The sequence below is a fragment of the Macrotis lagotis genome, chromosome 4 (genome assembly GCF_037893015.1).
Source record: "Macrotis lagotis isolate mMagLag1 chromosome 4, bilby.v1.9.chrom.fasta, whole genome shotgun sequence".
Taxonomy (NCBI): Eukaryota; Metazoa; Chordata; class Mammalia; order Peramelemorphia; family Peramelidae; genus Macrotis; species Macrotis lagotis.
The window spans coordinates 196,738,917-196,765,192 of record NC_133661.1 but is presented as its reverse complement, the minus strand read 5'-3'; the positions used below and the strand labels follow the sequence as shown (position 1 = coordinate 196,765,192).

Genomic DNA, 26,276 nt, shown 5'->3' with positions numbered 1-26,276 from the left:
GTGCCAACTAATTTTGGATTTTTACCTATTTCATGCTGTCCTTTCTAGTCCAAAGATCATTCTTCTTGGTAGAGAAAAAAGAAAACAAGGATTGAACATGTCTTCTTTCCTTCTTGGCTCTTCTTACCTTGTTTGTGCATTAGTAGTTCTGATGTCATTCTTACAGGATAGTGCCAAGCTTTAAAAATTATGTTTTCATTGATACATTTTTTTTTAGGTTTTTTTGTAAGGCAGACAGGGTTAAGTGGCTTGCCCAAGGCCACACAGCTAGGTAATTATTAAGTGTCTGAGGTCAGATTTGAACCCAGGTACTCCTGACTCCACGGCCAGTGCTTTATCCACTGCACCACCTAGCCTCCCCCTTACATTTTGTTTTTAAGTCATGTTTCTTTCCAAATATCTCCTTTTCTCTGCTTATTCAATAATTCTTCTTATATATTAAAAATTAAAAAAACAAAGGTTAAAGGAAAAACAGTTTAATAAAACCAACCATCTGATGGTACATTTAATATTTGACAACTATTGCTCCCCATTTCTTTCATTGAAAAATTTTCTCAGGTTTTCTCTGGGGCTGAGCTTGATCATTGTAATTGTATAGTGTTACTTTATTTTATTATTCATTATGATATGTAGTTACAGTAAATATTGCTTTTCCTAGTTCTTACTTTCATCTGAATCAGTTTGACTCTCCCCCCAGTCTCCTCCTCCCCAATTCTTTAGTCATTCATTCTTATGGCACGGTAATATTCTCCTACCTTCATGTACCACCATTTCTTTAAACATGCCCTAGTCAATGGACATCTACTTTGCTTGAAATTACTTTGGTATTACAAAATGACTGTAATAAATTTTTTGTTTTGTTTTGTTTTTAGGATTAGGAATTAGGGACTATCAATCTTTATTATCTTTAAGGTTAATCCCTAATGATGGAAACTCTGGGTACTGATACCTATTAGAGCACTTTTTTTTAGCTTAATCCCAGTGAAGAAGAGTTGAACAAATTCACAGTTTTGCCAAAAGTACAAGTGTCCTTATCTTTTCCCTCCATGGACTAGTTTCATCTTTGTTAAATTTCCAAGTCTAAAGGCAAACCTTTGATTTGTAATTTCTCTAATTATTAGACTTTTGTTCAGATCTGGCTTTTAGATACTTATTAGCTGTGTGACCCTAGATAAGTCACCTTTCCCTCAATTTCTTCAACTACAGAATGGGAATAATAACAGCATCTGCCTCTCAGGGTTGTTGTGAAGATAAAATGGGATGACATTTGTAAAATGCTTAGGATAGCACCCAGCACATAGTGGATCCTATGTAAATATTTAGTCCCTTCCCTCTCTTTCCCCCCTCCCCTATTTGTGATCTGGAGTAATCTTTTAAATGATTGTCAATAATTATCTGGGCTGGGCAGAGTGAGAGGGTGTTCATTATATTCAGTGTCTTTATTCCAGTCACTCCCACTCATTGCAGGTATTCCTCAGGGTTCTGTCCTGGACCCTTTTCTCTTTTCCTTTTTGGAAAAGAGATCTCATCAGTTTCCATGGGGAATTCTCAGATCTACTTATCCAAGTACTAAATTCTCTGTTAGCCTTCAAGTCCAGCTTCTATAACTGCCTTTCAGACATCTTGAATTGGAAGTCTGGTAGATATCTCAAAAACACTGAGCTCATCATCTTTCCCCCTAAACCTTCTCCCCTTTCAAGCTTCCCTATTATTGTCAAGGACCTCGTCTTCCTCCTAGTCTTGCAAACTTGTAACCTGAGTGCCATTCCCAATTCCTTTCTCTCTCACACATCCCTCCTTGATTCAATCTGTTGCCAAAATCTGTTTCACCTTTGCAACAAAAATGCCCCTTTGCTCTTTTTGTTACTGCCACCACACTTTTACAAGCCCTCACTTCCTCACACCTGGAACTATATGTCACTGCCTGCTGGTTGTTCTACCTGCCACAAGTCTCTCTCTACTCCAGTCCATTCTCCATTCAACCACCAAAGTGATTTTCCATGTTACTAAAACTTTAATGGCTCCCAATCACTTCTAGGAGCAAACACAAAATCCCATTTTTGCTGTTCAAAGTCTTTCATAATCCAGGCTCCCCTACATTTCTGATCTTCTTTTACTCTACACCTCCACCATCTCCACATACTGTTTTATTCTTCAATCCAGCAACACTGGCCTCTTTGCAATTCCTTGAGCAAGATATTCCATCTTGTGTTAAAACTGCATCTTGGGGGTGGCTAGGTGACACAATGGTTAGAGCACCGGCCCTGGAGTCAGGAGTACCTGAGCTCAAATCTGACCTCAGACACTTAATAATTACCTAGCTGTGTGGCCTTGGGCAAGCCACTTAACCCCATCGCCTTGCAAAAACCTAAAAAAACCAAACTTCATATTGTTCTTGTCCCTCTGATTACCCTCACCCCTTCTAGTTAGTATAGTAAATAAATTTTATAAATAGGCAGTATAAAGGTACAATATTAAGATTGCAAAGAGGAACCTGAAATCATGCATAAACAATCCCAAAGATCAAAGGAATATAATTTGCAATTGATATCCTATTCACCCCAGTTCATAACCAGGGGAAAAGCATCTAGGCTTTGTTTGTCAAGGCTCTGGTCCTATGTGTAAATTCCAGACAAAATCCAGCCCTCCCAGCTCTAGAACAGTGGAACATCAACAAACAAAAAAACAAAAAACTAAACAAAAACAAAGCAAAACAATCCTTTCTTTTAAGGAGTTTTCATTCTTATGGAAAAAACTTCATATGTATTAAGCCTCAAGGTTTCAGTGGTCCTTCTCTTTCTCCTATGTCATATTTTCCCACTCTGTCTTTAGATATAGCAGGATGGCCTTCTGATTCACCAGATTTTTTTCTTTTTTCTTTATTTCCTATTGATAATCTGTAGAGTGGAAAGGCACTCTATGGTATCTTTTACTTTCTCTTATAAAAGAGAAAACAACCTGAATTTCAAATATAACTATTAGTCACTTGACATTGACAGAAATACAATCATCACATTGACTATACCAAGAGATCTTAACATTTTTAGTGTTGTGAATCCCTTTGTCAGTCTGGTAAAACCTATGGACTCCTCAGGAAAATGTTTTTAAATATATACAAAAAAATAGAATATCAAAGAAAACCAATTGTATTGAGACAATTATTAAAATTTTATATATGAATATATTGGTATGAATTTGCACATCCCAGGTTTAACCCATCAATGCATATCATTTCAAATTTTTCTGCTTGTTCCTTTGTTGTTCTTGTTGGTAGTAGTCCCTTGGCCATTTCTGTGGCACACTGCTGGTGGGCATCTAGAACTATTACTTTCCTTCTTAGTTTATTTCATTCCATGAATCTTTAACACTTTCTTATCCTTTTAGTACCATATCACCGTTTTTTTTTTTTTTTAGGATTTTGACAACTAAATATATGCAATTTTATCCTTTTCTTTACTGCTTATTGTCTTGTCAACTTATTTTACCTATTTTGGTTTACTTAATTTGCTTTTCAAACTCTTCCTCCTTTTTTCTTCCTGTAATCTTTTTGCTCCTTCATTATACATCTTTCCTTTTAATTTCTCCTTTTCTTTCAGCAGGAAGTATACTCTTATAATCCCTGAGACCTCATCTTAATGGTATTTGGTGAGTCAGTGATTTTATTGGTACTTTATTGGCAGTATTGAAAATATGATTTGATTAAAGGGGTAATTTAAAAAGCACCTGTGTTTTTCTAACAATAATTGGTGATATGCCTACTACATATAGAGATCAAAGTTAGAGAGGAAGTATCATTTATTTGCAGAATCATAACTTATCTGTAGCAGAGGGATGACTCACAGATATCAGCTTCCTGGGATAAGGTTCCTTTTCCAGACCAGTCTTAAAAGAGACATTGAAAGTGCTTTGCTAGTCAGGGTACTGTGAGGGATAAAGGAGACTTGTGAATGAGTAAGTCAAAAATTGATTGAAATAGATCTGATTTTGCCTCCAACCTATTATCAGCACACCTATCCCCACATTACTTTAGCTTTTCAGAGATATTTGCCCCCTAACTTCCGTTGAGACCATTAGTTTCGGTATCTTTTCTTCAAACTCCCTCTTTTCCCTAACTTTTCTGTTTCTGTCCCTGGTACCACCATCTTTCCCACCTTCAGGTTAGCAATCTTAAAAGCCATCTTCTCTTCCTTACTCTTTGTCTCTCTTCATAATTCAATCAGTTGCCAAGTCTTGGTAATTCCACCTCCATGACACCTTTCATAGTCATTCCCTCTTTCTATCCACTGGTCTAAACCTTTAGAAGCTCTTGCCTAGACTATTACAATTTATCTTTATCTAATTTGTTTTTCTGATTCTTAGCTCTCCCCTCTTTATGCATCTTGAATACAGCTATCAAAGTGATATTACTAAGCATGTCGCCTTCCAATTTAGCAACTTTTAGTGTCTCTCTGTTGTCTCTAGCATAACATGAGAACTTTTATAAAGGTCATTAAAAACCCTTCATAGTCTGGCTCTAGTCTTCCATTCTAAGCTTACTATACATTACTCCTTTTCGTTATACTCCATATTCCAGTCAAATTGTCTTTGGTGCTGTTTCCCTTATACTTATCTCCTATCTCCATGTCTTTGGTCAAGGTGTTCCTCAGGTCTTTCCCTTTAGGATGCTGATTTCTGCCTTGTAGAATTTCTAGAGTATACTCCCTTCTTTCAAGTCAAAGTGACCCACTAACTCTTCCTCAAACTTCACCCTCTGTCTCCTGTCTCTAGGTAGTTTTACAAGTTATTTTCCATTCCTAGGTCTCAGTTGAATCTCTCAAATTCCTATGTCTTCTTAAGGTGTCACCACCTTTATAAAATGTTTCCTGATCTTTGAGTTTCTATTCTTCTCTCCTTTTTCAGGTTAACTTGTATATTGGTTTTATTAGATTACAAATCCATATCCCACTCCCTTAAAAGAATGTAAACTCTTTTTTGGATGGCATTGATTAATTTTTACCTTTATATCCCTTTTGTGTTCTGTCAGGTGGTTATTTAATAAATGTTGTTGAATTCAGTTGAATTGAATTAAGTCTCCCCCCCACACCCCGAGTTATTGTGAATTTCACTTCTGTTCTCTGTACCTTGGTTTTGCCATCTGTATAAATGTCCTCACTTTACCTCACAGAAGGTGTGGGGGAATGTGAGAAGTGATGAGACGTTTCTGGAGCTTGCTGGCATCTGCAGCTTGGGGGACTGCTTGTCTTCTCAGTTGTTGTGGTGCTCAGGGTGCCCTCTGGTGTTTGGTGTTTGGTTCCATTATCCAATCTGGACAGTTGGTGAAAGTCTTGGAGGGTACCTACTTGCTATTTAGACAAGTTAAATTCAACAAAATTTTAGTTTGATTATCAGATTCTCTTAAGCAGGGTCAAACTTTCCCAAAAAGTATTTAGACACTGATGATGGGCACTTTTTTAAGAAAAAATTTTAATTTAATTTTAAAGTTATAGAATAAAACATTTTTATAACAGTACAATAAAAAGATGATTGTACATGAAATTGTGAATCTACTATGCACATCTTGCTATTCCTTTTAAATGTATAACAAAATTATCATGCAAGTTTTTTTCTTTCCTCCTCTCCTTCACCTCTGCACCAGAAATGGCTACCATACACACAAATAGGTATATTACATACATATATTTTTATTTTTAGGTATTATATTTATATTATATTGAATTATATTTATTATTTTATATTTATTAGACAGAAATAGTTTTATTTACATATATATGTAAAATTATTCTGTTTCTTATATTTATTCATTCTTTTTCTGGCTGTAGATAGCTACTTTCTTTATATGTCCTTTTATAGTTAGCTTGAGTATTTATAATGGACAAAATAATTTGCTTAAAGTTATTCCACAAATATTGAATTAGTGACCCAATTTTTTCCACATTATCTCCACATTTTTGGAGTACTTCTTGAGGGGAAAGGATCATAGATTGAGAGCCAGAAGAGACCTCAGAGGATATATAATTCTACCTGTCCTTTTCGTGTCCCCCTTCTGATTTTTCAGAGGAGGAAAATGAAATACAGAATTTAAGTGACTTTCCCAAGGGCATATAGGTAGCAATCAGGAGTTTTTATTTTGTCCTAGAGGCAATAAGGAGCCACTCATACTTCTTGAGTAGGGTCAAGTGACAAGGTCAAACTTATGCTTTAGGAACATGGTTTTGGTATATATATATATATATATATATATGTATATATATATACATATATATATATATATATATATATATATATATATATAGAGAGAGAGAGAGAGAGAGAGAGAGAGAATAGATTGGAGAGTGGAAGTCCGCTTAGGCTGTGGCAATACTCAAGGAGAGAGAGAAGATCTGAACTAGGGTGATAACTATGCAAATTGAGAGAGAGGATAATTGTGGAGATAGAATTAATAAAACTTGGCATCTGATTGGATATTGGGGTTGATGGAGTAGGAAGAAGAGATTGAGGCTAAGATTAGGAATCTAAATTCATAAAGTGAGTGTAAGGGTGCCCATGATAAAAGTAGGAAAATTTGGAGAAGGGATAGGGGGATGGGAGGAAGACCATGAATTCTGTTTTGAACATGAGTTTAAGATTATTACAATGAAAGGAAGAGCAATATATTGGAGAGTATGTCTGATTTGGAGTCCTGAAGACTCAACTTTTAATATTAAGTCTGATCATTAGCCGATAAGGTTTAACCTTTTTGAGCCTCAATTTTACCACCTGTAAAATAATGCCATTATATTCCCCAGGATTGTTTTGAGGCTTAAATGAGATAAAGTTTATAAAGTGAGTTAGTATTTAGCAGAACTAGTTAAATACTATACAATAATATCATAAATGCAAGGAACAATAAAATGAAATTGAATGCTCCTATGCTTGGACTTAGAGAGGAATGATGAGAAAATGCATCTCCCTCTCCCTCCCTTCATTGGAGAGATAGGGGACTTTTGGTATTTAATTTTGCATGTGTGTTCAGATATGGTTGGTATTTCAGTAGACTTTTGCTGAACTGCTTTTTTCTTTCTTTTAAAAACTTTATCATAATGAATAACTCACTGGGTGGGGGAGGCTCGATTCAGAAATAAATGTGATATAAATACAAAAAGAATCCCTCCAAGTAATGTTTTGTTTTTTGAAAGGTATTTACAGCTCCAGTTAATAAATGATCAAAGGATATGAACAGTTTTCAAAGGAGGATATTAAACCTAACAACAGCCATATGAAAAAAATGCTCCAAATCACTAATAATTAAAGAAATACAAATCAAAGAAACAATGTGGTTCTACTTTCCACCCATCAAATTGACAAAGATGACAAAAAAGGGAAAATAAAAGATGTTGGCAGGATTGTGGGGAAAATAGGCTCATAAATGTCCTGTTGGTAGAGCTATGAATAAATCCAAGTCATTCTAGAAATCAATTTAGAACTATGCCCCCAAAGTCATTAACCTATGCACACCCTTTTACTTGGCAATATTTCTATCCTAGCCTTATACCCCAAAGAGATCAAAGACAGAGGAAAAGGACCCAATTGTAAAAATATTTACAGAAGCTCTTTTTATTGTAGCAAACTAAAAATGAAATAAAAATGGGGAATGGCTAAGCAAATTACATTATAGTAATGTAATAGAATACAATTTTGCTATAAGAAACAATAAAGAAGACATTGTTTTAGAAAAAAACTCAGTTGACTTATATGAGCTAATGATGCAAAATAAAGAGCATAACTAGGAAAACAATTTTATTCAATAGCAACACTATAAAAGCAAACAACTTTAGAACTCTGATCAATACAGCAACCAATCATGATTCCAGAGGACCAGTGATGAAACTTACTACCTATCCCTGAAAGAGATGTGATAACCTCAGAGTACAGAATGAAATTTCTTATGATATTTTCATTTTGTTTGACTACAAATATTTGTTACAGGGCCTCCCCCTTTCCTCCCCAATAGAGGGAATTGTAGAGAAAGAAAATAGAATTTAGTCAATTGTGAAAAAAAAAATTAAATTTTATAAAGATGACCACAAGACACTTAGTTGGAGGAAATGCAGGAGAGAACTCAGGAAAAAGATGCAAACTGGACACATAGACATATATACACATACACACATATACATACATAGATCTAGAAGTTATCTGCAGAGATGTCATAATTATATCTATGCAAATTAATCTCTATACCCCAGAGTTGGTATAGAATGAGAAGTGTATCCTAGGATAGAACCTTTGGAGGACCCATAGCAAAGGGATAGGTAGGAGAATCAATCAGTCAATAAACATTAAGTACCTATTATGTGCCAACTACTGGAACAGAGCAATTTTATCAAAACCCTGGAGTAAAAATACCTAGAATTTCACTTGCTGTAGAGATCTGGAAAGAGGAAGATTAACTACAGGCCACCATATTTAGAATTAAAAATCATTGGTAACTAAGGAGGAGCAGTTTCAAGAGATGCCACCATATGGCATCAACAAGTTATCATGAAGAGAACAAGTTGGGGACACTAAATATTATAGTTTTTTTAGGAGAGAAATATAATAATCTTTTTTTAAGTGTTTGCAAGGCAATGCAGTTAAGTGACTTGCCCAAGGCCACACAGCTAGGTAATTATTAAGTGTCTGAAGTCACATTTGAACTTAGGTCCTCCTGACACCAGGGCCAGTGCTCTATCCATTGCACCACCTAGCTGTCCAGAGAAATATAACATCTTGAAGATGGTAGACCCAAGTGAAAACTTTTTAAGGATGGAAGAGATTTGGGGCATGTTTTTAAGTAACCAGAAAGGGTATGGTTAAAAGGACAGATTTAAGATTAGAGGGGGGGCATGGTCAGAGAGAAAGGCTCCTGCAAGAGGTAGGAGGAGATAGGATCAAGTATGAAAACAGAGGACTGACTTTGGTGAGATGGGCTACCTTTAGATTGGATTAGATTAGATATGAACAAATGAGAGAATAGGGGATGCTATTAAAGATAGGGGAGGTAATGGGATAGGGGAGATAGTGGAATAGGGGAGAAGAGAAAATTCAGGATAGGTAGTTTCTAGGTCTCTTTTGTTTTAGTACAGTAGTTGTTGAAATCTTCTATTAAAAGATAGAAATGAGAAGGTGCTGTAGGAGTCTTCAGAACAGAAGAGGAGGTTTGGGATATTCAATATGGAATCCAATGTGATACTCTATCCAGTGTGGTAGTATTAATTTAATGAAAAATTCCAAAGATGATTAGGGGAAAAAGGAAAAGAATCTGTATTTTCAAAATATTCATAGTAGTTCTCTTTGTGGTGACAAAGAACTGGAAATTGTGGATATATATACCTGTCCATTGGGGAATGTCTGAACATGTTGTGGTATATAATTGTGATGGAATACTATTTTGCTATAAGAAATGATGAGCTCAGGGGGCTAGGTGGCATAGTGGATAAAGCACCGGCCTTGGAGTCAGGAGTACCTGGGTTCAAGTCTGATCTCAGACACTTAACTACCTAGCTGTGTGGCCTTGGGCAAGCCACTTAATCCCATTTGCCTTGCAAAAAAAAATAAAAAAAGATGATGAGCTCAATGATCTTCGAAAAAAACATGGATAGATTCGCATGAAATAATGAAAAAAAAATGAATAGAATGAAAAGAACAATGTATACAGCAATTGCCATGTTGTTTTAAGACCAACTTTAAGCAAATAAGCTATTTTGACTATTACAAGAATACAAATTAACTAGAAATTGCATATGAAGGAAGATGATATTTGCATCCAGAGAAAGAACACTTATTTTATCTAATGGTAGTCATCTCTATGGAGGGGAATAGGGAGGGAAGGAAAAAAAAAGAAATTTACACAATAACTTTTATATATTTGAAAAGAATAAGCTATATATATTAGATCTACAGTTTCAAGAGTAATATTCTTTTTACATTTTACTATATTATGGAAATGCTTTTATTTCACAAATTAAAAATGAAATAAGATTTAAAAATAAATAAAAGGTTTTCTATATATCAATGAATCCAGTTGAAATTAGAAAACAAGAATTTGGAATAGACTCGTTAAGATTGTGTGACTTTTTCCAGGCAAATTTAGTAATACTGGTATAGAATCAGAAAACAGGTTTGGTGGATACAGTTAGGATTTGGCAAAGCTTGAGCAATATTGAGTAGTATTAGAGTAAGGGGTCAAAGGTTTCTGGAGTAGAGAACAGTATATGCAGAAGTTGGATACACTAAAGGTTCAAGATTGTGAAGGGGAAAGTGAGGACATAGCAGAGTTAGAGAAGGAGGGATAAAATGTAAATCATTGTATTTCTTGTTGTAGGGGATACATAGAAAAGTTATCTGGTTCATTCTTTACTTCCTCCTTTGAGGTAAGATCACAATTATAATATGATAAATATGCTCTTCCTCCTTCAAACACTACCAAATAAGGTGATTCCACCATATCTCCTGGTTGGTGTTTTCTGAGTTTAGCAATTCTTTCAAGCAGAATTCTCTCTCATTTCTAATGTACCATGTGTATTCTAAATTTTAAGGCTCATGATGTTTCTGTCTCTTCTCAAGCAGTATTGAACTTGTCTCTTTACCTTCACAAATCTGATGTTCTCTGCATGTTTGAGTCCTGAGAATATTGTGGGTGGAGAGTGAGCAGGGTCTCACTGTGTGTGTGTGTGTGGGGGGTACAGAGGCATGTGTAGTGCCTTCATAATTCTCTTTGTGATCTGACTCTAATTTCCTACCAGGCAACTATGACTCAATGTGCAGTAACTAATATGAAAAGTCATCGAATGCTGCTTATAACATACATCCAACTATCCAACCAGACTTAACCTCAGATGACATGGGAGTTCCCCATTTATGGGAAGATAGTGGTTGAAGTTGATGGGAAATGGATTTTTGGCAGAGTGGAAGATTCAAGTACCCTTTATATTTCTATCTTGGCATTGTTTATCTTAGTAAACTTTTCTCTCCACTCCTTTGTCTCCTGCTCTAGACCTCATTGCCTTTTACCTAGTCCTGTAGCAGCTTCTTAATTGGTCTCCTGACTTCTAGGGTCTTCTCTCTCCATTTCATCTCCCACACAGCTGCCAAAATAATATTCCAGAGGCTCAGGTGTGACATCTGCTCCAAAATCTTTAGTGGCTCCAACAGGGGAAAAGGTACAAACTTGTCACCCTGGCATTAAAATTAATATGACTCCAATTTACCTTTCAAGACATTTATACTATTCCCACCTCAATTTGCTCTATGTAAAAGTGGTGTCTTAATTGTTTTCTGAACTTAGCATCCCATCTCTTGTCACCATGTCTAGAATGGACCTTTTTCACTTAAGCTTCTCAGAATCCTTGTCACTGTCAAAGCTCAGTTCATAGACACCTTCTATGTGAAGCTTTCCCTGAAGCTCCACACCCCTGTGTCTGTTTCTCTCTTGCCCTCATTTTCTTTCTAATTTTTTCCCTTCTCTCTTACTTTCTCTGTTACCCCATCCCTCCCTTCCTCCCCTCCCTCCCTTCCTCCCTCTCTCCCTCTCTTTCTCTTCAAAATAACTTGCATTTGCTAATCTGTATGCATTTCTGTTGTTATGGCAGAATGTGAGCTTTATGAAACCAAGGACTATTTATGAAATTGGCAGAGCCAAGCATATAGTGAATACTCTTAGTTGAGGAGGATGACTAACCTGTAATCAAGGTCACCCTAATAGGAAGTATTACAGCCAGGATTTGAACTAAGGTCTTTTGACTCCAATTCCAGCATCACATTGAAGCCATACAACTATTCTTAGGCTAGATTAGACTTAGACTAGAATCCAAGTTTCCAATCTACCAGTCCTGTGTTCTTTTCAGTATGACCCTTATGTAGAACACTAAAGGATATTTTTAAGAATGAAGAGAGTAAAGAGGGAATTGGGACATTAAGGAAGGAAAGAAGAGACCTCTCTTTAGAGATGGGAAGTTCTGAAGGTTCTCTGAGTAAACACAGTTCTGTCACTGGCTAGTTATGCTGCCTTCTTGAGGTAACAAACTACTCTGGTTAGTTCATTAGAAATCTTAACCAAAGATACCTTGTACAACTTGAGCATCATTTCCCCTGATGCTACTCTTCCCCCCACCCTTCCAATAGTCCTTAATATTTTTTGTCAGAGTAATCTTTCTTATCCACTCATCTGGTCTTGTGAAGAAACCACTCTTGTGCTCAAAGGTCTTTAGTGAGTGGTTTACTACTTTCCTGAATAAGACTCAGACTTTTTTTTTTCCCTAGGCATTCAAGCCTCTTTATACCTCTTTTCCAGCCTTATTTCATAGTACTACCTTCTATTATATAAGTATTCTTTACTTACCCTGGACAACTATGGACCCAGATAAAATTTCATTAATGGTGGAAAGTAAAGTCAAGTTTGAGGGGTTGGTTCATGTTTTTAGGTTAATAGGATTTTTTTTTTTTTTTTTTTTTTTAGTGTAGATACATAGATGCCAATGGCTCTTGCATCATGGTAACTGTATTGAATCCCTGCTTTTGATGCTTACTGCTTATGTGACTTTGGGCAAGCTGCTTTCTCTACCTGGGTGTTTTGCTAGCATTCAATGGCATCTGAGATCCTTTTCAGCTCTTTGCCTCTGACTGGAAATGGCCCCTACATAGTCAAAAAGAACAAATTTGCTTCCCCAGAGCAGAACATTGGCTTTCTCCTGGTCAGTCAGAACAAGCCTGTTATTTGCAGAACATTCTACCTATCTTAGAGAAAGATGTAGTATACATTGCCAAAGAATTACTGTTGATTTCTTGACTTAAACTGATTTCTCATTGTTTCTGGACTGGTTAGATTCATCCATTATGAAACTCAAACCGGTGTCATACTTTCTTTTGAATAAGGGATCCCACATGTACTTCCCTCAGGAAGCAAACATTCTTTTATGTGTGTGTACACATGTATGTATGTATGTATTCTATTCAGGAGTCTAGTCATACATAAGTAAGAGTGAGGAATTCAGTTTTTCTCAAACACAGGGAAGCCATGAGGCAAATAACTATCTACCTCTCTCTCTTTCCTCTCATTCCCACCAGACCTTTATAAATTCTGGCATCTCTGATTCACCAACCCCTCTTTCTTCTCCTCCTCTTACAGGACCAACTAAAGTGATTTTTTCCTTCTTTTTCTATATATAGCATGGAATATCATCCATCTGGAATCCCAGATGCCAACTTTCAGTCCCTTTAATTTAGAGGTGCCCTGTCTTTGTTTCTGCATCTGCCTTTCTCCCTTAATAAGGAAGTCCTTTTAGCTTGATGGTTACTTGATGACTTTGACTGTGGGCAACTGTTTGGCAAAAATTGACCTTGAAACATTTTTACATGGATGAAGTTCTGAGCAGTTAAAAAGCAGCAGCAGATCCTCTCTTTCCTGTTGGTAACTTAGGTGTCTAAATTCTAGAATAGCCCACTCTGACTTCCTGTCTTTTTGGAGGAAATCCCTGAGCCAACCACAGTTATCTTGACTATGCTTGTATGTGATTGATTGATTTTGTGTGTTTGTGTGTGTGTGTGTGTGTGTGTGTGTTGTTTTCTGTCTGACTCCATGCTGTTCTCTTCCAGAATAACTGTTTGTAATAGGAAATAGCAAAGATTTCCTTTGCTATTAATCCCTGTCTAGGTGCCAGGCATCTTGGGACTTGTGGGCAAACCAAGGTGGCTTTGTAAGCATCCTCTAATGGCGTGGGTAAACTCTGTTGTTCCATATTATATACAACTGTGGGTGAGCCATCAGCAGGAGCTAAATACAGCTGAGGGAAAACCTCTCAGACCTTCATCAATATTTTTCCACTTCTTCCTTTTCCCTTGCTCCTGCTCTTCCTGGAACCTTCCATTGTCTCTTCTTATGAGTACTCTGTCTAGTCCCATTTCAGACAAAGCTTGAGCCCATATGTCAGACATACCAGTTCTGGTGGGCAAACTGAAACCACACTAGAAGCATCCATTAATAGCAAGGGTGATACCTACTGCTCCCTGCATTTCCTAGGGAAGTTAAATCTTAGGCTAAAGTTGGTTTGCATTTCTGTCTTTGAAGAAAATGAATAAGTTGAGAGGCGCAGTGGTCACCAAGCCTGACTACCTGAACATCAACAACCCTGCTCCTACTCTTTACCCCTTTCAATAGTCCTCAATATTTTTGTCAGAATAATATTTCTTATACACCATCTGGTCTTGAGAAGAAGCCACTCTTGTGCTCAAGGGTCTTTAGTGAGTAGATCACTGCTTTCCTTCTGAATAAGGTTCAGATTCCTTTTCCAGACATTCCAGGCTCTTCAAATCTAATACAAACCTTCTATTTAACAGAACAGCTTTTTATGATATGAACATTCTTCAATTACTCTGGACTACTCTTTTGAGATCCTCCATTTCCACTCCAAACTCTTTCTCCATCAGGCATTACACTATCAAACTTTGAGCCTTTGTGCAGGTTATATCCTATTCCTGCTAGGAAGCCTTCTTTAATTCCTTTGATTGGGAATGACTTCACCATTCAGACTTCTCTTAGCATTTTATTTGTTTTTTAACATTCTGATGTACTTATGATATAGCATTGGTGTAGTCCATCTGATTTTTTTTCTTATCCTATTAAAAGTTCCTTGAAGGTAGTGTTATGTCTTATCTAAATTTCTATCTTTCCAGTGTCTAGAACAATGTGGAATCTGAGGCAGTATATATAATGGATATAGTGATGGAACAGGAGTCAAGAAAACCTGAATTTGAATCTACCTCAAATACTTGCTGTGTGATCATGACCATAGACATTTAGCATCTTTGAATCTCAGTTTCCTTATCTGCAAAATTATTTCCAATATTTGTAAGGTACTTCATAAACCTTAAAGTGCTATATAAATGCTAGGAATTATTATTATCTAGGACCACTGGGTGGGATATAGCAATATTGATTTTAGTTCAGTAAAAGAAGACATTTCTAACAACTAGAGTTATACCCAAATAGACTGTTACCCTACACAGTAGTGAACTACTGGTCATTGGAGATGTTTAAGTAGAAGCTAGATGACCATCTGCCCAGAGTATTAATATAGAGGTTTTTTTAATGGGTGTGAAGATGGACTATATTATCTCTAGGCTTCTTTTTTCTTTTCTCTTTTTTTTAGGTTTTTGCAAGGCAAATGGGGTTAAGTGGCTTGCCCAAGGCCACACAGCTAGGTAATTATTAAGTGTCTGAGACTGGATTTGAACCCAGGTACTCCTGACTCCAGAGCCAGTGCTTTATCCACTATGCCACCTAGCTGCCCCGCTAAGCTTCTTTTCAACTGTAATTTTTAATGATCATATGACCTTGAATCTTCAGGAATAGTTTTAATTATCTTCAGTGTACTTTGTTTTCACATAACAGATGTACATAATACATAGCAAAATGACTTTCATCCCATGTTTGAAACAAAAAAGATTCTGTGCTTAGGGTTAACTTTCATTTATCTAATATTGAATTAATTATGATTTCCTTCCTTAGAAATTCTGGATAAGGCCACACAGCTAGGTAATTATTAAGTGTCTGAGACTGGATTTGAACCCAGGTACTCCTGACTCCAGAGCCAGTGCTTTATCCACTATGCCACCTAGCTGCCCCGCTAAGCTTCTTTTCAACTGTAATTTTTAATGATCATATGACCTTGAATCTTCAGGAATAGTTTTAATTATCTTCAGTGTACTTTGTTTTCACATAACAGATGTACATAATACATAGCAAAATGACTTTCATCCCATGTTTGAAACAAAAAAGATTCTGTGCTTAGGGTTAACTTTCATTTATCTAATATTGAATTAATTATGATTTCCTTCCTTAGAAATTCTGGATAACTGAGAAACCACCATAATTCTCACAAGGTCTAGAAGAATTATATGTATACTTAGGGGCTACTGCATAAAGGTCTTTTATGATGATAGTGATACCTTGCTGTACTTAGAGGGGGAGTATCATTGGTTTTTCTCATTCCTTCTTTAAAGCCACTCTCCTAAAACCCTGCTAATCCTTGTTCTTTTACTTTGAAAGAAATTATTTTCTATCATATCAATAAACCATTATTAATTGAGAACCAGATGATTTATTTCCTCATTCAAAGATCAGTCCCTGTACTTCAGATAGCCATCTCTGCCCTAATCTCTAATGAGATGAGATTACCCTAATCTTCCAAGGAACATGCTCCTTCATTTTAGGTAGACCCCACCCAACTTGGAGATCCTAGTTCTATTTAGAATGTAAACAGACTTTAATCTAGATGAATTCCTACCCCAAAGCAATGAGCTCATGACCTAGTACCCCTTCACTGGAATTTAGGGTGATCCAGCTCTCAGCTGGAGAGTACCAATCAGAGAGGAAGAGGTGGAAAGGGATTCCCCTGTCCAGATTGCTAGAGGTGGTTGAAGTTCATGATCAAACCACATTCTTAGCAGGAGGAACTGAAGACTTTTAGCCCACCGTCTCATTAATTGCTCGTCAATCAGAGTTGATTTTCACTTGGTAAAGGCATATCCTTTTCCAAATTTAGTATCAGCTAGCCTAATTAATAATTACCCAGAAACTCATTTCTCAGGTTTTTCATTAGTCACAGCATTTGGACAGTTAAATCCTATAAAGATAAAATAAAGCACACGTGGATTTCATTCAGTGGCAAAAATCACAAATAGAATACACATGGAGTAGTTCAAGGACATTTCTAGCCCAAAACAAACATGCAAATCTATGTATAAATAGTTTCTCTAAATGGAAAATAAACTCTTACATTCTATTCCCTAAATATCATGACATGCACATGTTTATGCTTGGAGGGAAGAACTGGACTGCCTCTTACTGGAAACCCCAAAGACAGACACAGGCCTAGAAACTCTGAGTCATATGTATCTAGCGAAAACCATAGGAGAGAGATGGCAAAAGAAAATCAGAGAAACTGAGAGATGGAAGAAAATTGAGAGGCCAATCATTCCAACTCATATATCATATACCTGACAAGAAGTCATCCAGTCTCTGCTTGAAGACTTCCAAGACAAGGAGATCACCACTCTTACAGTGGTTTATTCCATTTGGAGATGGCTCTAGTTATCAGGAATTTTTTTCTTGTCATCAAAACTAAATTTCCCCTTTGTGAGTCCCACCATTTGCTCCTGGCTCTGAGTCCAAGCAGAGTAAAGCTCATTTCTCATGCTAGTCATTCAAATATTGGAACACTGCTATTACATCTCTCCCCTAATCCCCTAAACTAAACATGCCCAATAACCAATCATCACGTGACATAGATTCAGTCTTTCACCATTCTGAGTACCTGCCTTATCATAGTCTCCCATTTGTTATTAATAAATTGTAGAGCTCATTCCTGAATAGTATATTTTGGATAAGATCTGATGAGGACAGTCCATTGTGCTCATCATCTCTTTATTCCTAACATTTCATTAGCTGTTTTAGTTGTTACTCATGTTGAACTTGTATTCCACTAAATCCTTCAGATCTTTTTCACAAATGCTGTCTAACCAAACCTCACCTATCTTGTATTTGTGAGGTCGATTTTTTTTGTAATTAAATTGATTTAAATTGATCACCATCTTACTAGATTCAGTTCAATGTTCTATCCTATCATGATCTTGTTCAGTTCTGACCTTGCTATATATGTGTATTAGTTCTCTCAATTATGCATTATTTGCAAATTTGATGAACATGCTATCCTACACCAGAGGTATCAGATTTGAGATCACATGTGGCACAAAACTCTCAAGCTGCCTAAACCACATAAAAATGTAATTATTAAAGTTTAACAAAATAAACAAAAATACAACACAAAATAGATAATGTTAATTTGTGGTTTTTCTGAGACAATATGCTGCTTGTTTCTATTTGAGATTTACTAAACTAACCTACACAAACATGAATGCCATAAATAAAAATGCTAAATAGTACAAGTTGAAGAAGAGATTCATGGGGTAATTCACTGGAAATCTCATTCCATGTTGATATTGAACTGTAAACAACTACTCTATTAGTTCAATCATCTGACTAGTTTTGAATCTATCTAATTATATTATCATCTAGGGTTGGCTAGGTGGTGCAGTGAATAGAGCACCCGCTGTGGAGTCAGGAGTACTTGAGTTCAAATCAGGCCCCAGACACTTAATTACCTAGCTGTGTGGCCTTGGGCAAGCCACTTAACCCCACTGCCTTGCAAAAAAAAAAAAATATTATCATCTAAATCATATATTTTCATCTTCCCCACTATGAAATAAAAACTTGGTTAAAATCTTGGTAAACTATAATCAGCATTCTTCTTATCTATGAATTTAGTAGTCCTACTTTTAAAAAAAGCATTGAGGTTATTCTAATATAGCCTGGTCTTTATGTTATAAAGTTGACTTTATGATCATTACACTTTTTTCTAGACATTCACCAATTATCTCTTTAATTATTTGATTATAGAATTATCCTATGAATTGAACTGAAACTAACTTAGTTTCCAGATTGTTTTCTTGATCCTCCTCCCCCTCCCCCTTTCCTCCCCCCCCCCCATCTTCTCTTTCTTCTTATTCTTCATCATCATCTTGGGTGCCAATTGATTCTTTTATTTTTTTTTAATTTTAATTTTTTTTTTTTTAGGTTTTTGCAAGGCAAACGGGGTTAAGTGGTTTGCCCATGGCTGTACAGCTAGATAATTAGTGTCTGAGGTTGTATTTGAACTCAGGTGCTCCTGACTCCAGGGCTGGTGCTCTATCCACTGTACCACTTAACTGCCCCGTGCCAATTGATTCTTAATCATTTTTGTTCTATTCTATTGCCAAAGTCATTCCTTGGTAGAGAAAATAGAAGCAATATAAGAATCCAGTACCTTTAACATTTTTTCTGTTCACATATTATTGTATCAAATGTCTCCAAAGTCTCATACCTTCTTTGATCCTTCTTTTTCTTCCAATGTAGCTAAAAAGAACAAAATAAAAGCTTTATCCTCCATTTCACCTACTTGCCCACACCCCTTTACCTTCATTTGACTACCTCAGCTCCTTCTGAAAGATTCCTTGATTGAGTCCACAGTGGTGGGGGTGCTTGCCCCTTCCTGTCCTGTATCCAACTATGCTTTTTGGTCTGGTGTCAGACCTGGAAAGACTAGACTCAATTGAGAAGAAGGGTTGCCTATTCTCCTACTAATTGATTTATTTTAAACAAGCTTTTTTTTGGCATTTTATATCACTTTAGTTTCTTTCAGTATCCCTTTCTCTTTCCCTCCCAGAGAGCTGTTCCATTTAACAAATAGTATTTTTAAAAGACAGAAAAAGAAAGGAAACAGCATAATACAGAGAAAAAAAAATCTGAAAACTTGTGCAGTGTGCAACACTTGTGAACCTTTCACCTTTAGGCTGAGAGCTTTTCCCCTTCTCTCTCTACTTTCAAGCATTCTTGTTCTTTTAATTTTATAACATTCTCAATTGATTTTTTGTGGTGTGGTTATTCTTTCCAATCATATTTTTGTAGTTATTGTTCATGTTGGTTTTTTCTTGGTTCTGTTTGACTGAACTGTGTATCAGTTCATAGAGATTTTATCAAACTTCTCTATATTCATCACATTCATCTTTTCTTAAAGTAATATTCCATTACATTATTGGCTTTTTAAATCTAACATTTCAGCTGCCCAAGGGAGGAGTTTAATTATAGTAACAGAGGTAAAAGATTTCCCAAATGGAGGAGACTAAAAAAAAAGGTATCAAATATATAATAAGAATTAGTTATGGAATAATTTAATTCATTGCTACCTACAAAAAGAAATGTTGAACATAAAGAATTGTAGTGTGCATTAACAGAATTAACAGACTTCAAAAACAATGCATAATTATATTTTTATTTATTTATTTATTTATTTTGGCTATTTAAAAGTTTATTTTTTAAAAAAATACAACATATGTAAACATCTTTCAGTCATAAGGCTTTGTAAAATAGCATATCAAGTAGATACCTTAAATTTCTGCAGTATAAGCACCTTAAATTGTTTACTAACAGTGATCACCTTAATTTATCTTTTATCCTAGTAAGACTATTCAATCACGAAAATAAATACAACCACATAGTAGTGCTATAATCAGCAACACATTAAAAGAAATCACAAATTTACAACAGATCTCGATCATCTCCCCCACTTCCCTACCCCGAATTATCTGCAGTGTCATGTAAGATTGAATCCATACTTTGATAGATAATTGTCTTTATTTATAATATATTTTCATATCTCAGTTCATCAGAATGCAAACTGGCCTGGTAAAGCTACTAAGAGGTCTAAAGTTGTATGGTTAGGAAAGGTTATATTATAAGGGAATACAGTATGCAAACATATGCTGTTTCTGTAGAAATAAAATTATAGGTAAGCAACTTAGGTTTTTTTGGAGGGATTTTGTGCACAAATTCATCATTTCAGGCATTTCCTGCAATTTTGTCTGAAGGTTACAAAAACTAATGGCTGAAAACTACGTGGTCAACAATGTTGGTATGATGTATTAATAAAGACCAAAATCATAATTTAACAATTTATCAAAAACTGAAGTTTACAGTGAACAATGATTTAATAAAATAATAATGAATTAAGTACCTGAGATTTTATTGCAACCTAGAAATTGTTTCCTTCAGGATAAAATGTAAGATCATTATCATAATCCTTTTATACTCTGTTTATAGTACCAAAAAATTACAAAAATGTACCTAAAAGATATAGCTTTATAATTTAAGCTATGATATTTTTTGAAAAATTGCTTACTATGCACTTCAAACCTGAAATTCCAATTTTCAATCACTAAAATTTCAGTTTAGTAAAATGTATCTATTTAACTTGAGCAGAAATCTAAAGAAAAAATTAAGCAATATTACTTTAAAAATTTATGGCAATTAAAAAAATAAGTGTGCTTCCAAACTGATAATAGTAAACAGAGGTGATAATTCACATAAGATTTTCTAGAAAGAAACTCATATAATTTGACAAGAGCACCATCATACAAATAGAATTACAATTTTTAACAATTCAGTAGTTTATGAAATTCTTAGCGGTACTCAGGTATATAATTCTATACTCACATTTTTGAGTAATTTCTAATTGCCTTTGTCTTTTAACAACTAAGATTACCTGACAAGTCAAATAATTTTGCAAAATATTTAATTCCCAAGAGCTGATCTCTGATCTTGAAATGTGTTTATTTAAATAATAAATTCCTTTTGGTTTATGGTGCTAGGTAATTTTGTTGTCACTAAAATTATTTTTACAGTTTTACTTATTACCAAAACTATTTCTAGAGACTAGAGTTGTGCATTTTCAGGTACCAAATAAAATGGTTATTTTAGTTTAGGAGAGAATTTTAGGACTCTCTCACCAAAAAAAGAGGCAACTGAAAAAGTTTTTTCAATGGGTACAAGATCATCACATAATTATATTTTTAAAGGAAAAAATTATAATTTTAGTTATTAAACCTTAGAATATTTTTGGAGAGTACTAATTAAGCATTTTACCTAGCTTGGTACCAACCAGTCTTGGACTACCCTCTAAAATACAAAAGCTTTTCTAACTGGTCATATCATGTCTACTCCAGGGGGCATGATCATAGTAATTATAGTAGACGTTGCCTCCCTTATACAATCAGACCTCCAGACCCTTTAAACCTGCAAGGTCACCCACTCAGGAAAGGAAATACAAAGCTGAAAAGGTTGACAAAGGCAGCTGCAAGTTCACTTAGTTGGGATGAGATAATATTACTGGGCATATAGGAAGGTGTGTGTGTGTGTGTGTGTGTATCTTGTAACATTCCATGTTGTGTTTTTTTGGTGTTGTTATTCTTTAAATTTCCCTTTTTGGGGGGATGAATGGCTAATAAATGTTTAACTGTATTTCCTTCCTTTCTTTAGCTACTAGAAGTAGAGTCCACAGAAAGAGTGCTACCCATCCCCCATGCCTTGCCATGAAAGAATCAAAGCAGTGTATATTGTTTTTGGCCACATAGAAGAGATGAAGCCAAGAATGCAAAACTGGAAGTTATTTCTTCTTTTAAACTGATACACCAGAGGGCAGGAAAAGACAAAGGGACAAAACTCAGCATTTACCACATCCTTAAATAACAAGCCCCTTTAAGCACTGGCCATCACATGCAAACAAACCACAAATTTATCATCACTGAAGAGGCCCAAGCAATGTGTTACCATGTTTCTGGAGTTCTTGAAGGATTCTGGAGAAGTTCTGAGTACATGATATATGTAATGGTTCCTTATAGGTTCATGCAGCATCTATTACATGAACTGAAGTGTTCATTCCTGACCCATTATTTTGTAGGACCTGCTGTGCTCTCATAATTAAACTATCTTACTTGGCTTTGCTTCCATCTTCTGTACATTCCTTGTTAAAATACAAAGTTTATCAGTTATTACCTTGTATAACCACCCCGGTCTGGTCTCTTCAAACAAAACTCATTTTTTTCTCTCATTCCTGGAATTGTTTCTTTTTATCTTCAGAATTTCATTCATGAGCATCTTGCATTCTTCTTGAATTCACTTTCTTCTATAGCACTTTTATCTATGGGGTTCTATCTATCTTTCCTTTGAACACTTTGAAATTTGCTTTCTAAATATCTGGGCTATATGTCAGACTCTGCCCAGATTTCTCACAAATTCTAAAAGAGAGTGATAACTTCCCCACCTCCCCTTGTTCTCATCATTTCCACCCCAGCACCAGTTCCTTTTTGTTTCAGAATAGAATTTCCCTTTTTCAGTTCCTCTACCTTTTGAGGGATGAAATTATCACTAAGGAGAACCAGAAGTTTTAACCTTTCTGCTTTTTTTTTTGGAGGTGGGGAGGCAGGGAGGAAGAGAGACAGTGAACAAAATAAGGAATCAAACCTTGATTTGTAAATCTGTTTAATTTGCTTGCTGATTTCTGAGGTGTAAATGATCACACTGAAAATTCAACAATCAACTCTCAAGAGTTGATGAGAACTGGTTCCTAATGATGAAATAATTTTTGTTTTTCCCTCCTTCATTCAAATTCTTTCTTTTCTAGTTTCCATTGATTCCTGGATTTCTTTATATTTGTATGTTAATTGTATCCAATTCTTTGTGACCCCATTTAAAGTTTTCTTGACAAAGATACTGAAGTGGTTTGTCATTTCCTTCTCCAGTTCATTTTGTGAATGGGGAATAGGATTAAGTGACATGCCCAGGGTCACTCAGCTAGTAAGTGGCTGAGAACAGATTTGAACTCGGGAAGATGAATTTTCCTGACTTAAGGCTGGCATTCTGTCTACTATGTCACATGACTAACCATGTGCACACTTTTAAAAAATAAACAAGGCTACTCTGTTTCTTTGTCCTCTCACCTTCTTTTCAACACACATTTTTACCTAATTTCTTTTGAATAGGACCCATGGTTCATTCATGGATTTCGTCCCACCAAATCCCAGTGATAATCATGAAGTTAAAATTTTCCTCTTTTGTGAGGGCATCTAGTTTTTTTGCTTGTTGGCAAACAAGATCACTATTCTTTTTTTTTTTTTTTTTAGGTTTTTTTGGCAAGGCAAATGGGGTTAAGTGGCTTGCCCAAGGCCACACAGCTAGGTAATTATTGTCTAAGGACGGATTTGAACCCAGGTACTCCTGACTCCAGGGCCGGTGCTTTATCCACTATGCCACCTAGCTGACCCAAGATCACCATTCTTTAAATAACTGATTTTTGTTTATAGATATTAGAGGCCATTGGGCTATATTCCTTTCTTGGATTTTGTTGCCTCTATTATCTTTTTTCCTTTTCTATGAGAAAATTCTTCTCCATCCTGTTTTTTTTTTTTATCAGTTAAAGCCTTTTTTGATTAGTTTTGAAAGATGCCTGGCAATATAATATGTACTCTATTTCTGACTAGGAAACTGTTATTCTTGTATTTTAAGCTATGGTCCAGAAATCCAAATCTCATTCTCTAACATCACCTTAGTGACCTTAGTCAGCTTTTCATTTTTCAATTTAATTTTTCTCTTCTGTTAACTTCTGTCTTTAATGAGTAACAGTGAGAAAAACACAATCTATACCTCTATAACTTATTTTTTTTCCAGGAAGTTTTAATCATTGGCAATACCTTTTAGGTATTGTTCTGGCAGCATCATTTGTACTCATGAATCACCAGAAGACCATATGTTACTATTCATTTTCATATATCCTAGGAAGTTCTTTGTTTTGTTTCAAATATATACACACATTTCCATTTCAAACTCTGATCTAAATCTGTCTTAACAATCTATTCCCCACCCCAAACTTCAACTGATCTGTATTCTGAACTTTTGTTGAGGGCACTATTATTTATCCAGGTTTTCAAACTTAGTATTATACTCTACTCTTCACTCCCTGGTTATCCCTACATATCTACTTGGTTCCCAAACTTGTCCCCATGAAATAAATCACATCAAACCTCTTCCCTACACCCTTTACATTGCACAGCTCACTTTATCCACCACCATGATTCAATCCTTTATTACTTCTCACCTGAACTTTTGCAATATCTTCCTAATTGATCTCCCTGACACCAAATCATCTTTCGTAGGACTGCCAAAGTGATTTCTCAAAAGTATTAATCTGACTCCCCTACTCAATAAATTCTAGTTTATATCCAGGATCAAATATGAACTACTTTGTTTGGCATTTAAAGTCATTTATGATCTTCTAAAGTAATGATATTTGAAATAATGACTCAGAAAGAAGAGTTAGTAGGGAGAAGAACCAATTAAAATAGATTCTAAGTACAGTTATTCCTTTCACATCATAAGAGTTAGGGGCATGGAGTCCTGGAAAATCTGCAAAAAAATTTTTGGCACTCCATATTAAAGGTCTGAATTTTTTTTTTCTTTTATGGGGTATTCACAATACCTTATTGTAAAATTTGGTATGAATATTTGTTCATAGTCTCTGTGTCGTCCTTGGGCTATTGCGTGCCATCTATTGCCTCTGCAAAATTCCTAAAATTCCCATTTAGGTTTTTTTTTTATGCTGACCCATGTAATGGAGAAAGTTGAGATGCAGAAGGGATAACTAAAGACTGAAATTCCAAATTCATCTCCCTACTCCCAAATGAAGAAGTTTGACAATTTTAGGAGGGCAAAGATTGAAAGTAGGAAAAATAAATATAGGGGGAAGGTCAGGGAGAGGTATCCATAGATGTGGCTCTTTTGCAGGACAAAAGGAACTATGTCCCTCCTCTGAATTTCCTATTCCCCCTGTTAAGAATGCTGTCCTATGACAGCTTCTTTCATCTCTTTCTCAGTCCTCCCCAAGAACCAGAAATCTCAATCCTGTTCCTTAGAGCTGATGACCTCATCATTCTCCATTTCCACATTCTACAATTCTGTAGTTTCCTTTTCCATCTTACTTTATCCATTCCATTGTATCTCTTTACCTACTTTCATTGATGGCTGTTATTAGACTATATGTTAATGCTCTAATATTATGTGCCACTCCTTCCCTCTTCTTTCATGTTGAAAAGTACATGTAAAGTAATTTTAGACTCATGCTGGGTGGGAGGGACAAGCATTCTTTTTTTTAAGCTATTTATTTTGAATTTTACAATCGCCCCCCCCCAATCTCACTTCCCTCCCTCCATTCCCCCAACAGAAGGCAGTCTGTTAGTCTTTACATAGTTTCCATGGTATACATAGATCTAAGTTGAATGTGATGAGAAAGAAATCATCTCCTTAAGGAAGAAAAATAAAGTATAAGAGATAGCAAAATTACATAATAAGATAATGTGTTTTTTTTTAAATAAAGGAAATAGCCTTTGGTCTTTGTTCAAACTCTACAATTCTTTTTCTGGATACAGATGGTATTCTCCATCACAGATACCCCAAAATTATGCCTGATTGTTGCACTGATGGAATGAGGAAGTCCCATTAAGTTAGATCATCACCCCCATGTTACTGTTAGGGTATACATTGTTCTTCTGGTTCTGCTCATCTCATTCAGCATCAGTTCTTGCAAATCCTTCCAGTCTTCCCTGAATTCCCAACCCTCCTGGTTTCTAATAGAGCAATAGTGTTCCATTATATACATCCATTACATACATATACCACAGTTTATTAAGTCATTCCCCAATTGATGGACATTCACTTGATTTCCAATTCTTTGCCACCACAGAGTTACTATGAATATTTTTACACAAATGATGTTTTTATCCTTTTTCATGATCTCTTCAGGATATGGACTAAAATAGTGGTATGACTGGATCAAAGG

At 35.6% G+C, this 26,276-nt stretch overlaps 2 long non-coding RNA genes across 2 annotated transcripts; one reads left to right on the top strand and one right to left on the bottom strand.

The window, feature by feature from the left end:
• Window positions 1-3,777: 3,777 nt before the first annotated feature.
• Window positions 3,778-10,678, bottom strand: LOC141520254 (uncharacterized). The gene is made up of 3 exons (XR_012477567.1): window positions 10,608-10,678; window positions 5,158-5,342; window positions 3,778-3,921 (listed from the first exon to the last, which is right to left on the bottom strand). It is a non-coding gene; the product is annotated as an uncharacterized LOC141520254 (long non-coding RNA).
• A 157-nt stretch (window positions 10,679-10,835) lies between these two features.
• Window positions 10,836-22,383, top strand: LOC141520253 (uncharacterized). The gene is made up of 3 exons (XR_012477566.1): window positions 10,836-11,180; window positions 19,673-19,745; window positions 21,926-22,383. It is a non-coding gene; the product is annotated as an uncharacterized LOC141520253 (long non-coding RNA).
• Window positions 22,384-26,276: the final 3,893 nt, after the last annotated feature.